We start from the raw sequence: 277 nt of genomic DNA on the forward strand, positions 1-277 counted from the left end.
CAAGCCCGGGAATGATTAAAATCGATTACCTCATTCAGGGAAAATCCTTTTATATTTTGTGTATCTTTGATCAATATGATTTTCTTGTGTATAATTCATTTATGTATCATAAACTACTTTTCCTTTGATTTAGTGACTATTATATAGTTTTCACTGTCAGACATCGTTTTTTTTTTAAATCGTTATCGGTTTATGGCAAATTGCTTGGGAAATACAAATTGCACAGGAGTTTAGATGTTGATTAAAGATTTCATTTCACGCAAAACTCTGAGGCCTA

General features: G+C 30.7%; 1 protein-coding gene across 2 annotated transcripts in view; it reads right to left on the bottom strand.

Annotated features, from left to right (window-relative positions):
• The window catches only part of LOC119587789, a 122,239-nt gene that overhangs the window by 46,660 nt on the left and 75,302 nt on the right, over positions 1-277 (bottom strand). The gene's annotated exons all lie outside the window — the stretch shown is intronic.

This window comes from Penaeus monodon, chromosome 23 (genome assembly GCF_015228065.2).
Source record: "Penaeus monodon isolate SGIC_2016 chromosome 23, NSTDA_Pmon_1, whole genome shotgun sequence".
Classification (NCBI taxonomy): domain Eukaryota; kingdom Metazoa; phylum Arthropoda; class Malacostraca; order Decapoda; family Penaeidae; genus Penaeus; species Penaeus monodon.